Below are 12357 nucleotides of genomic sequence, written 5' to 3' on the forward strand. Positions count from 1 at the left end.
CAGGGTAGTAAAACTCGCTTTTGCTGTGAACACTGTCGTTATCGCTATCCATGCTGTAAAAGTAATGCTATATATACAGTAGCCTGCGGCCCCCTGTGTGTGCGTGTGTGTGGCAGGGGCTTTCTTACCTGCTAATGAGATACCTGGGCATGATGATTTGCACACAGTCTGTCTATCTGGGGGGATATTGTTGTAGAAAGTGCCAGTCTCATGTCATTTTCAGGTGCCAGCCTTGCCCTGTACTTGTTGTTTATGTATGCAAGTGTTGAAAAACCACTCTCACAGAGGTATGTGGTTGGGAATGGTAGAAGACATCTTACTGCTTTTGTTGCAACCTCTGGAAATTCTGCCTGACAACTGGTCCAGAACTTCACAAGGGGTTGTGTATCAAACAGGTGCTTTCTGACAGAGTCTGTTGACATTTCAATTAGCTGATCCTCTTCTGTTGCTGTTAAGCTTGACCCTGATGCTGCATCATTACTAAATGGGAGCATTATCCACTTGCTGTCACAGCACCACTGATCTGAATCTTTGAAGTACTTCTGGAATTGTAGCACTGCATTCCTCAAATGTTCACAGACTATGCCTTTAATGTCTGTGCTCTCATTATATTCCTCAACTGAATGAAACATAGCCAAGTTGCCACTTTCGACCCTTTCTATCCACCTCAACATTTTTTTAACGAACGCATCCAACTTTTTGTAGAGCTGCAGGACATTAGAGTCTCTCCCTTGCATTGAGCTGTTTAACTTGTTAAGCTCAGCAAAAACGTCTGTGAGATATGCCAGCTTAGTTAGCCAATGGCTGTCATTAAACTTTGAAGCCAGTTCACTGTCCTTCTCACATAAGAAATCATGAATAGCTTCACGCAGCTCGAACACACAGGCAAGGGTCGTGCCGCGAGACAGCCACCTGACCTCAGAGTGATAAAGAAAGGTGCTATGTTCACTTCCTAAGTCTTGACATAGGGATGCAAACAGGCGTGTATTTAACGCACTTCATTTAATCAGTTTTACCGTGTCAACAACGTCATCAAAGACACCACTGAGCTCTGCACTGAGATTTTTGGAGGCCAGAGACTCTCTATGAATCATGCAGTGAGTCCAAAGTATTCCCGGTGCTACTTTTCTTATGTGTTACTGACTAGTGGCCTAGTGGTAGCGTGTCCGCCGGGAGATCGTGAGTTCTATTCATGGTCGGGTCATACCAAAGACCATCATAAAAATGGTACCTATAGTGGGGCGGTTTAGCTCGAATATTCAAAAGGATTGTGCATTTTGTGATACACGCATCAAATTTGGCACAAATGTACATTGATATATGGCGAACATTTTCAGATATTGAGCCACTCGGAATTCTCCCTTCATGTCCGCCATATTGGAATTCAAAATGGCCGCCATTTGAAATCTACATTTTCGATTATCTTTGGGTCTAATGCTGCTATTGACTCGATTCTGGTGTCTAAATGTATGTTTTGGGGGGCAAGGAATCCAATGATAACAATCTGCATTGCATATTTTGTACCAATGAGCCGCCATATTGGATTTCAAAATGGCCGTTGTTTGAAATCTACATTTTCGATTATCTTTGGGTCTAATGCTGCTATTGACTCGATTCTGGTGTCCAAATGTATGTTTTGGGAGGAAAGGAATCCGATGGTTACAATCTGCATTGTGTATCTTTATAAATTAGCCAACATATTGGATTTCAAAATGGCCGCCACTTGAATTCTACATGTGCGATTACCTCTGGGTCAAATATTTTTGTAGTACATGACAATATTTGCTGGTATCCATTTTTCAAAATGACATACTTTATTACAGTACTCCACTTAATTCATGAGAGATGAATATTCATCATCATGTATTTTTGACAAGACAACATTTTACTCAAAGTCTGTGAAGTAAAAATTGTTTTGACAAGTTTGAGTTATTGATTAGATTCTGTGTTGTTCTAGGTTTGATATGGAACCCGAAGGAGTTCCAACAGTTAAGCAATAGGCTAATTATCCTAAAGTAGGTGACGGGCAGCACGGTGGTGTAGTGGTTAGCACTGTCGCCTCACAGCAAGAAGGTCCTGGGTTCGAGCCCAGCGGCCGACGAGGGCCTTTCTGTGTGGAGTTTGCATGTTCTCCTCATGTCTACATGGGTTTCCTCTGGGTGCTCCAGTTTCCCCCACAGTCCAAAGGCATGCAGGTTAGGCTAACTGGTGACTCTAAATTGACCGTAGGTGTGAATGTGAGTGTGAATGGTTGTCTGTGTCTATGTGTCAGCCCTGTGATGACCTGGCAACTTGTCCAGGGTGTACCCTGCCTTTCGCCCGTAGTCAGCTGGGATAGGCTCCAGCTTGCCTGTGACCCTGTTGGAGAGGATAAGTGGCTACAGATAATGGATGGATGGATGGAAGGGTGAAGGTGACTGCATTGTCAAGCAGGAGAAGGTGTGTGTCCCTGAAAGTTTAACTGGAACAACTAGATAATGCTGATGAACAAGAATGAGCAACTATTCTGTCCTCTGCCTCTTGGTTACTTACTCAGTCACTGACTTTTGGTGGATGACTTCCTCATGATTGTACCAAATTATTTCCTTTTTTTTAAAATGATGGATTTAATATTGCTCTGTGGGTGCTCCAAGTTTGGGATATTTTTTTAATAACCAAACCCTAATTGACACTTTTTCAGAACCTTGTCCTGCATGTGTTTTCATAGGTTATTGGTTTTCATGATGCTGTTTGCTTAAGTATGCTCTCTAATAAACCCTGGAGCTTTCTACAATCAAATCACTGTCTTTAGAATGGAAATCACCTCATAGTTTCTGGAAACTTTCAGCTGATTTAACCATAACTAATTTAGGGGTTTTACACCAATGGAGGGTGAATAGTTGACAAATTAATTTTTTTATTTGTAAATAATTTTGCAAACTATACTGATCAATCCATTTCTCAATAATATGGGCTATTTTGTGTAGAGACATGACATACAGCTCTGGAAAAAAAAAGAAATAAGAGACCACTTAAATCTTTTCTTAAATCAGCATCTCTGTGTACGGCAGCCATTTCATTCCAGTGTCTGTGCTGGGATTCCAACACATCTCATTTTACTTAATGAGGTATTGATTAGGTCATCACCTGCACCAAATATTATTTAATGAGGAAAAGTATAAAATCCACTGATGTGGTCATCACTATCCTCTTGCAATAGGACCTGTCTGAATGGCAAACACAGTGCTAGTATTACCTTAAATTTAATTGGAATATAAAAATATCTATTCTTCATGTAACAGTCCACAGAATGGAAACAACAGGGAAGTGAAGTTTAGGTCAGATAAGCGCAAATGTAGATTTCAAATGGCGGCCATTTTGAATTCCAATATGGCGGACATGACGCGAGAATTCCGAGTGGCTCAATATCTGAAAATGTTCGCCATATGTCAATGTACATTTGTGCCAAATTTGGTGCTTGTATCACAAAATGCACAATAGGTTAGCTATGCTGCCCCACTATATTCTGGTGGGATCATTTGAATTGTCAAAACTTCCTACATTCATATGTTAATGTAAAGGCATATTCTGATGGTCATTGAGTTGTCAGAAAGTCCTGCATTCATATATTAAAGTAAAAGAATATTCTGACGAGGTCGTTTGAACTGTCAGAACGTCCTACACTCCTATTTTAATGTAGAAGCATATGTCAGAACACCCTACATTCATATATTGTAAAAACATATTCTGATGGTCATTTGAATAGTCAGAACGTCCTACTTACTGTAGAAGCATATTCTGACGTGGTCATATGAGTTGTCAGAACGTCCTGCGGCATCATTTGAATTGTAAGAACGTCCTACACTCATATTTTAATATAGAAGCATATTCTGAAGGAGTCTTTTGAATTGTCAGAACATCCTACATTCATTTATTAATGTAGAAGCATATTCTGATGGGGTCATATGAGTTGTGAGAACGTCCTGCGTCGTCATTTGAATTGTAATAACGTCCTACACTCATTTTAATAGAGCAAATGGTACTTGTGAATAGTGACAAAAAAAACTATTAATTCTACATATTCTGACAGGGTCAGTTGAAGAGTTAGAGCATCCTAGATTCATATGAATGTAAAAACATATTCTGACGGAGTCGTTTGAATTGTCAGAATGTCCTACATTCATATGAATTCTGACAGGGTTGGTGGACGTTGTATCAATATAGAAGCATGTTCTTTGCAGAGGGAAAAAACGCGAACTATGACTAAAAGTTAAAGTTGAATCACACTGTAGGATTTCCTGCAATGTAGGACTACTCGACAGACATGTCTGACATCCCCTCCTACCGTAGGACGCTTCGCGGATGTAGGACCGTTTATCAGAACACCGGCTCGCCTTGGCTTTGTTTTCCCTTTCCGGCGCTCTCATTTTCTGTGAGAATTTGGTAAAGAAAAAAAAAATATATTATTTACCAGCTTAAGCTTGTGTGTTATTTACCAGCTGGAAGGTCCGTATCGTGAAATACCGTGACCTTGGCCTTGAATACTGACCTCGGCCCAGAGGGGCTCGGTCAGTACTTTCAAGACCTCGGTCACGGTATTTCATGATACGGACCTCCCAGCTGGTAAATAACACACACAGACACATATTATATATAAGTGAAATTTGACTGGCTAATAGAGCAGTCGGTCAAATGTTTGTTTGTTTCTTTATTTCAAATCACATTTTCCTTCGCAACTGATTCAAAGACACATTGCCCATGAGAGGAAAGGAGAGTGAGAAGGGAGAGTAGTCGCTAAAAAATATTAATTCCCCGAAGTAGAGCCCTACCGTTTCCATGGTCCATGATATGAAAAGTCATCTACCACACTATCTATTCAGTAAAAGAACTAACACACACTTATTTCACTGTTTAGATGTTTGTTTGACAAAAGAAACTGTTGTGAAAAGTGCTAAATAAGCAATAAACTGTTTCTGAGAACATTTAGCTGTGAGAGCACAGGCGCACACAAATATCAGGACAAACTCCAAACCGATACGACTGCCTGGGCACTTCACAAAGATATTTTCAGCAATGTTCAAATAAAATAACGCTAACCAGTCACCTTAGCCAGAGATGTTCCTCTCAGAATATCTCTGCCTTAACATCAGAAACAAGGTAAAAGTAGCCCAACTTTAGCAGGTTTGGAAATTGAAATTTGTTTCATCAAAGCTGATGGTCTTGCTTAAATTCTGTTTCAATCAGTGTGATTTACTGAATCATGCACACAACAATTCAGTGATAACAAGGAGCCTGTGAACTACTGGAATGCTGTGGGTCCTTATAATTGTCACCACCATTCACTTCACCAGCAGCAGCCCAGGATACAGGTCAAGATCTTCAGTTAATGTTCACATCAAACATCATAATGAGAGAAACTGATCTCAGTCACTTTGACTGTGACATGGTTGCAGGCAGTGCCTCAACTTTACACAGAAATGGGGGGAGGGAGGACCCACACAACCCAACAGGTGTAAATGCCTTGTTGATGAGAGAGGTCAGAGAAGAATGGCCTGACAGTAAAGTTACAGGAATTCTACATTTGACTGACCTTAGAAAAGTTAAATTAGAGATCGGAATGACGAGATAATGAGATGAGATTCAAAGTACAAAGGGGGAAAACATGGGTGCCTCCATCTTCATCTTTCGTTAACCTTCTTTCTCAACACAACAAACTGTATGATCAGTGTTATAGACTTCACTAAAGCAAATCCTTTTTATATACAGCATAATTCACTGAAAAGCAAAGGTGATGATACATGGGGCGACTTTTTGGGCAATGTTGCTGGGCAACTGCACTTCAACACTTTCCCACTGAGATTGGGCAACATAGTTTCTATCTAAAAAATTTTTGATAATTTGGGGCAACTTTTTAAGATCATCCAATTAGAGTGCTAGCAGCGAATCATACCACCACCTGAGAGCTTCTGAAATTTTCAACAAAGATGGCAGCGTCTCAACAGCACTGGAACAAAGAAAAAGAGACAAGAGCGAAGCTGCGGTTACCTAACCACCGCTCCATAAAAACTGAATGGGATTTAGCTAGCGGTGTTTTTTGCAAACATACTTAGCTGAAAGTTATTGCTAGCTATGTAGGAATAATGTTAGCTCTTTTGCCTCAAGGTAAAAGTGGTGGGCAGCTCTTTTTTTTAATTTGCGATAGAGATTGTCTAACTTATCGTTTGATCTAATTCACATACAGAGCATGACTGCTTCTGGAACCTGAGGGGGTGAAACTTTGGGATCTAAAAAAGAAAGAGAGCCTTTCAGGAGCTCTGTCACCCCTTTTCCTCCTCAGCAGCATCTCCTGGTCCAGGTCCTTTTTTTTGCCAAGATGAGAATTAAATGATATTGTTTTTGTGATGTATGTGTCAGTTATTTGTTATAGCATATGTGATTGAGGCTAGTAGCATTTTTAAAGAGATTTAAGAAAATGTTTGCTATTCATAGAATATTTTGATTTATAAATGTAAAAATAATGACAAATTATCTTTTGACCAGAGTGTCTATTTAGTTTTGTTCCAGAAATGATACTGACTTGAGCGAAATAAAGGCTGAAGCCGAGACAAAAGTGACAGCTGCAAATGTTTCAGTGTCCATCTTTGCGTGTCTGTCTCCCTGGCAAAAGATTTGCTCTTATCTGATTGGTTGTTGCCAATTGTCTGTTGCCCTAATTAGTTGCCCGGTGTCTCACCTGCTTGCCTGTTGCTGGGAACACTGCCCAGCAAGATTGCCCAAAAAGTTGCCCCATGTATCATCACCTGAAGAGATGCTCCTTTGTGTAAGTCTGATGGCCATGTTGAACTTGGAGGAACTCATAGTTGAGAGTTCACAAGTAGGAATTTCAAGTTGAGGGGGTGTTTTATGACCTGTAGGCAAATGCAGCAGATCTGAAATAGCCACTCTGAACAGAAACATCTCAAAACACACACACACACAAAAAAAAAACACCCGTGAAAACTTTTGGCAGATGGGCCACAACAGCAGAAGATCAGTCCTGTCAGCCAAGAAATGGAATCTGACCCTAGAGTGGGCACAGGCCCACCCAAACTGGGTGTTTGAAAATTGGACACCTGGTCTAATACACCTTGTTTTTTGCTGCATGATGCAGGTGGTAGGTTCAGAATTTGGCCTCAACAACATGAATCCATGCAACATGCAAATATTTTCAGTTTGGACAACTTTTGACTTTAAAACAAAACAAGTGTCAGTGGGGTTACACCTGAAGAGTTACAAGTCAGTTATTGCTTTAACACAACCATCTTCACACCTCCCCCCCTTCTTCACTGCTGAACTCACGTCACTGAATTAAAAAAAAGAAGCGAAACCACAACTGCACTGTAAAAAATCCAACTCGGAAATTAGTTGCCTTAACTCAAATAACTAATTAACAAAGAAACTTATATGTCATGGAAGTTGCCGTAACTCACAAATGTGTTTTGCATGTCTGTTTTAAGTCAATGTTGAGAAAAATTGAGCTTGAAAGTCTGGAAAAATAAAATATGTACGTAAATTGCAGCAACGTCTTTGCCAAGTTGACGCAACTTTTTTGAAATATGACTGAGCATGCTCAGTAGGAGGCAACGTCCAAGAGGTCAGAAGAGCAATGAATCCACCGCAGCGCCATTGCAATCCACACCTCTTGTAACTTCGTTGGTGAGTGGAAGTGTCTGTTCAAGAATTTTTGCTTTGTTGTCTGATATGGTTGAAGTACTTTAAGTGTCTCTACCCAAGACAATATACCAACGAAAGCAGTTGTTTTTGTAAAGACCAAGGGAGGTTTTCTGAGAAGCAGTCGATTTAATTAAGCTGGGGCACGCTAGCTTCGCCCATGCATTCAACTGTGTTTGCTGTGGGCTGTCGAGCACGTTTGCTAGTTTAACCAACTGTTAGCCCTTATATTGTGCGTTCAGCTTTGTCTAACTATTTAGCGCACGTTCGCCAGCTAAAACACGCCACAAAAGTGTTGTCTCTCCACATGTTACCCAATGTTCGCTTGGAGTAACTGGTTTGTCCTTAACATTTTACCGAGAGATTTCAGTGCACATAGGAGGTGAATTTAAGTAGGCTAACCTATAGAAACATGTGTCACATGTTGGCTGGTTAGTCCAAGAAAGTTACACCAGAGCTAAAACACCATTTTGTCAGTGAGCCCAATTTAAATGTGTTGCATGGATGTGATTCGGACTAATTGCGCCTTTTGCTTTTGTAATAGATTTTATACATTGTAAATAGACTTTGTGGTTGCCCTATATGCATGTTAAGTTACGTTCATCAGTTTAGATGTTTCATGGTACCTAACATTACTTGTAATGGGTGAGCACACCAGCTTGCTCTTCTGCTGGTGTCACGTGATAGCCTGCTTTTGCCCGCGAGGTGAATCGAAGTATTAGAAACACATGGCGCATGTTGGCTGATTAGTCAAAGAAATTTAAATCAAAACACCAATTTGTCATCGAGCCCGAGTAGTTGTACAGTTTAAATTGAATATGGTCTTGTATGCATGTGATTCAGACTAATTGTGCCTTTTTGCTGTTGTAATACATTTCATAAATTGTAAATAGACTCTGTAGTTGCCCTATACAGTATGCATGCATGTACAGTATGCATGTTTAGTTAAGCTTGTCAGTTTAGAGGTTTATTCATGGTGTTACCCTACATTACTTGTGAGCACACCAGCTTACCCCTCTGCTGGTGTTAGCATGTGATAGGCTGCTTGCTATTTTTTCATGTAGGTTATTCATGGCATTTTCCTTATCAGAAGTGTTTATTCTGTTTATCTCTCTCTCTTCATCTTAGTGAATGGTGATGCAGTGCAAATTCTGTACATTTTCACACCACAGCACAGAGACTCTTCTGAGACACCACAGAATTCACCACGGTCATGTAGGTGCCCGCTGGTCATGTTTTTTCAATGATTGTGTCTGTTCTTTTAAAACATCTGGTTCATTAAGATGTCATCTGTCTAACTTCCACTCACAATCACAAACACATGTACAGAACACAACATTTACATGTGAACTATGTGATTTCAAGGATGTGTGTGATGAAAAGCAGATTTTCAGTCATTTAGGATTGCATTTAAGGAGTCGTCAGACAGTTAGATGCCCATTTGTAAATTGTGATTTCAGAAGCAATGTGGTGTCTACTTTCAGTAGTCACAGAAGTAGGTTGCATAAACACCACACTGTGAAAGATATAAGGACAGCTGAAAGTGATGTTGTTGAAACAGAGCCTGTAGATGAAGACCGAGTTGGACAGTCAGCTAGTGAACATGTCTGTGAACATATTCCCTCTTCATCAGCAGTAAGTGATTGTGAAGATAGAGTAGATGCACCTTCTCTAGAGCATGGACTTGCTTCACTTTTTCTTTGTATGCAGACAACATTGCATATTTCAAGACAGGCCACACAGAAAATTATAGAGGAGTTGAATGACATAGTTCATTATTCAAGATTACGTGCACAGCAAAATGTGAGAGGGGTACTTCTTAAACACAGCCAGGAAGTTGATGACCGTGTTGTCGAGGAGGTGACTGAAGCCGTGCTTAGAGCTAACCCATTTTATGAGAGTACTAAAGCAAAGGGTGCTCTATCCACTGATTATCATAGGAACAGTTACTATTTACAAAACTTTCCAGTAGTACAACCAGTAGAGTATCTTTATGATGGTGCGTCAAAGAAATGCTTTGTCTATGTACCAGTTTTGCAGATGCTTGAACGTCTACTTTGTTGCCAGGATGTGGTTGGAAACATTCATTTCACTGGAGAGACGACTCCTGGGTTTTTTCAGTCATTCAGAGATGGTCGATACTTTCAATGCAATAAACTGTTTGGAGAGGAAGAGTCTAGCTTGGCTTTAGCTTTTTACACCGATGATTTTGAAGTTTGCAATCCATTGGGTACTTCCAGAAAAAAACATAAAATCACAGCAGTTTATTGGGTACCACTGAATTTACCTGCAAAGTTCCGGTCATCTTTGTCATCTATTCAGCTGGCTGCTCTTGGTAGGAGTGATGATGTGAAGCAGTATGGATTTGACAGATTCTTTGCACCTTTGTTGAGAGACATTTCAATCTTGGAAAAGGAAGGGATATATGTTGAGGCAAAATGACACAGTGTGAAAGGCAGCATTTTTTGTGTCTGTGCTGATAACCTGGCAGCACATGGCTTGGCTGGCTTTCAAGAGAGTTTTTCAGTGTCCAATTTCTGCAGATTTTGTCTGATCAACCGCGAGACACTACAACAAACTCCTCCTTCTAATTTTCAGATGAGAACAACTGAGCAGCACAACAACCTGCTGGCAAATATCGACGGCAGCAACATTCTTTATGGTGTGAAAGGTGAGTGTGCTTTAAGCAAACAGCTAGCCTATTTCCACCCCATCACCGGCTTTCCTCCTGACCTCCTTCATGATCTCTTTGAGGGAATTGTGCCAGTAGAGTTATCCTTGTGCCTGAAAGAACTAATCAGAAAAGAATTCATTTCCTTTGATTATCTCAACAGTACGATAATGTCATTCCCGTACATGCATTATGACAAGGTTAATAAACCTCACAAAATCCCAAAATCAAGTTTCTTGAGAGGCACTGGCTGGGGCAATGGCCATGGAAATTGGACTTTGTTGAGGCTATTGCCTCTTATGATTGGTAGTTGTGTACCAGAAAACGAGCCAGCGTGGGAAATTCTTATGGATCTCAAAGACATCACTGAAATTGTAGTCAGCACAAAATTCTCTGAGACATCACTGAACTATTTGGAAAGTAAAATAGCAGACCATCGTAGCTTGCTAATTCAGACGTTCCCTGACATCCGTTTACGTCCCAAGCATCATTACTTGGAACATTATCCACATCTGGTTAGGTGTTTTGGTCCCTTGGTTGAGCTATGGACAATGCGTTTCGAGGCGAAACACAGTTTTTTTAAGACAGTTGTCCATGATGTCCAAAATTTTAAGAACATTCTTGTTACCCTAGCATCCAAACACCAGTTGATGGTAGCATATCACCTGGATTCAAATTTATTCAGACAGCGTATCCATGTGGAGAATGTCAGAGTTGTTCAGGTTACATCTTTAGATGCAACATGGAGGGATACTGTACAGAGAAGGTGTTCACATCTCGCCACAGTGTCTTTGTCATCTGATGTTCAAGTGGATGGAATTAGATACAGAGAGGGCATGATTATCTCTGCAGGTCAGTGTGGTGGCCTACCAGAATTCTATAGAATACATAGAATTCTTGTTGCAGAAAACATTGGGGTTTTGTGCATAAAGCACCCATCTTGGTACATTGAACATGTTCGATCATTTGAGTTGGATGTAACAAGTTATGCTGAAACTGACATTTTGATGCTTGAGGACTTGAATGACTTTTATCCTTTGATAGCCTACTCTGTCAGGGGGAAACTCCTTGTGTCGCCAAAGAAATTTCTAATGCACTGATTTGGTCATTGGTAACTACAGGGTGTATCCAAAAATGTACACACACTTTAAACCATTGTAAAGTAGGTGTTTCTTAAAATTCATTTATTTTTCAAAATGAAGCAGACTTTACAGACTTCAATTTATTGTTTTGTCACCTCCTGTTCTCAAACTGATGTTCGTTCTGGTCCAGATGCTGCTTACAACGCGAATCACACACAATTGTCTTTGTATTTGCTTGCATTCATTTTCATTGGGGTGCTATCAATTCAGTGGCTGTTGTAGGTATCATAACGTAGACTTTAGATGTCAGTTTGAGAACAGGTGGTAACAAAACAATAGAATAATGTTTGTAAAGTCTATTACGTTTTGAAAATTGCATGAATTTTGATAAACACCTACTTCATGAAGATTTAAAGTTTGTATGTATTTTTGGGATACTGTGTATTATGACGGAATGCATTTTTGATTCATGATCATTTAGACTGGTGCCATCTTTGCCTCTTGCTTTTGTTCATTGGGGAAATGGTATTGAAGAGTGTGGGTATCCTTAGAACTTAATCCTCATACTGCAATGTTGTATTTATCATGCATAAATAGCACCAGAATGTCCAAACTATCCCTTTAAGTAGTCATCATTCAAATTATCACCTCACCAATTCTTCTTTTATTATTTTTAGAAAATGATTCTGCATGTGAAACTACCAGAAAACAGAGTGAAGAAGTTGCGATTACCAGAGCTCCCCGACTCTGTGCAACGTTTAAAAGAAATTCTCCAGGAAGAACTTCGGCTGAAAGAATTCCGTTTGCAGTATGAGGATCCAGAGTTCGGAAACGAACTATGTGACTTAGAAGATATGTCAGAGCTCCCACCAGAGAAGGCAACGTTAAAAGTCATTGATGCTTCAAGCCCTGACC

At 40.1% G+C, this 12357-nt stretch overlaps 1 protein-coding gene and 1 long non-coding RNA gene across 2 annotated transcripts in view; both read left to right on the forward strand.

Annotated features, from left to right (window-relative positions):
- Positions 1-12357, forward strand: part of LOC132885935 (titin-like) — a 605367-nt gene that overhangs the window by 274141 nt on the left and 318869 nt on the right. The gene's annotated exons all lie outside the window — the stretch shown is intronic.
- LOC132882112 (uncharacterized) lies at positions 7366-10338 on the forward strand. Its single transcript, XR_009654104.1, has 3 exons — positions 7366-7674; positions 8818-8904; positions 10288-10338. It is a non-coding gene; the product is annotated as an uncharacterized LOC132882112 (long non-coding RNA).

This window comes from Neoarius graeffei, chromosome 1 (assembly GCF_027579695.1).
Source record: "Neoarius graeffei isolate fNeoGra1 chromosome 1, fNeoGra1.pri, whole genome shotgun sequence".
NCBI classification, from domain to species: Eukaryota; Metazoa; Chordata; class Actinopteri; order Siluriformes; family Ariidae; genus Neoarius; species Neoarius graeffei.